This window comes from Arachis hypogaea, chromosome 7 (assembly GCF_003086295.3).
Source record: "Arachis hypogaea cultivar Tifrunner chromosome 7, arahy.Tifrunner.gnm2.J5K5, whole genome shotgun sequence".
Classification (NCBI taxonomy): domain Eukaryota; kingdom Viridiplantae; phylum Streptophyta; class Magnoliopsida; order Fabales; family Fabaceae; genus Arachis; species Arachis hypogaea.
The window spans coordinates 39,340,850-39,342,535 of NC_092042.1; the positions used below are offsets into that span (position 1 = coordinate 39,340,850).

Here is a 1,686-nt window from a genome sequence, read left to right on the forward strand (position 1 = left end):
CATTCATATATGCATTCCTTAAATCATTTGCATGAATTTGGCTAGAATCAACATGTTCCTTGGTGTTCTCATGCATGAAGATAAAACTCATAAAAGGACTTGTTTATTTAGAGAAAATGAGTGAGATTAAGCTAAAACCAACTAAACTAACTAGCTAATATAACAAATATGCAATTGCATCATCCCTTCTCTTTCTTATGAGCAGGAGCAAGGACAAAAGCATTCTTGTTGAGGCTGATCCTGAACTTGAAAGGACCTTGAAGAGAAAGCTAAGAGAAGCCAAAGCACAACTCTCTGTAGAGGACCTAACAGAATTCTTCAAAGAAGAAGAACACATGGCAGCCGAAAACAACAACAATGCCAACAATGCAAGGAAGGTGCTGGGTGACTTTACTGCACCTACTCCCGATTTCTATGGGAGAAGCATCTCTATCCCTGCCATTGGAGCAAACAACTTTGAGCTTAAGCCTTAATTAGTTTCTCTAATGCAACAGAATTGCAAGTTCCATGGACTTCCATTGGAAGATCCTCATCAGTTTTTAGCTGAATTCTTGCAAATCTGTGACACTGTCAAGACTAATGGGGTTGACCCTGAGGTCTACAGACTTATGCTATTCCCTTTTGCTGTAAGAGACAGAGCTAGGACATGGTTGGACTCTCAACCTAAAGAAAGCCTGGACTCTTGGGAAAAGCTAGTCAATGCCTTCTTGGCAAAGTTCTTTCCACCTCAAAATTGAGTAAGCTTAGAGTGGAAGTCCAAACCTTCAGACAGAAGGAAGGAGAATCCCTCTATGAAGCTTGGGAAAGATACAAACAATTAATCAGAAAGTGTCCTTCTGACATGCTTTCTGAATGGAGCATCATAGGTTTTTTATATGATGGTCTCTCTGAACTATCCAAGATGTCTTTGGATAGCTCTGCTGGAGGATCTCTTCATCTGAAGAAGACGCCTACAGAAGCTCAAGAGCTGATTGAAATGGTTGCAAATAACCAATTCATGTACACTTCTGAAAGAAATCCTGTGAACAATGGGACTAGTCAGAAGAAAGGAGTTCTTGAGATTGACACTCTGAATGCCATTTTGGCTCAGAACAAAATATTGACTCAACAAGTCAATATGATTTCTCAAAGTCTGTCTGGAATGCAAAATGCGCCAAGCAGTACTAAGGAAGCTTCATCCGAGGAAGAAGCTTGTGATCCTGAGAACCCTTCAATGGAAGAGGTGAATTACATGGGAGAACCCTATGGAAACACCTATAATCCTTCATGGAGAAATCATCCAAATTTTTCATGGAAGGATCAACAAAGACCTCAACAAGGTTTCAACAATAATAATGGTGGAAGAAACAGGTTTAGCAATAGCAAGCCTTTTCCATCATCTTCTCAGCAACAGACAGAGAGTTCTAAGCAAAATACTTCTGACTTAGCAACCATGGTATCTGATCTAATCAAAACCACTCAAAGTTTCATGACTGAAACAAGGTCCTCCATTAGAAACTTGGAGGGACAAGTGGGTCAGCTGAGCAAGAAAATTACTGAACTCCCTCCTAGTACTCTCCCAAGCAATACAGAAGAAAATCCAAAAGGAGAGTGCAAGGCCATCAACATGGCCAAATTTTGGGAGGAAGAAGAGGCAGTGAACGCCACTGAGGAAGGCCTCACTGGACGTCCACTGGCCTCCAATGA

At 41.0% G+C, this 1,686-nt stretch overlaps 1 non-coding gene across 1 annotated transcript; it reads right to left on the reverse strand.

The window, feature by feature from the left end:
• Positions 1-739: 739 nt before the first annotated feature.
• On the reverse strand, positions 740-847 carry LOC112704274 (small nucleolar RNA R71). The gene has a single exon (XR_003154908.1). It is a non-coding gene; the product is annotated as a small nucleolar RNA R71 (small nucleolar RNA).
• Between the last annotated feature and the right edge of the window lie 839 nt (positions 848-1,686).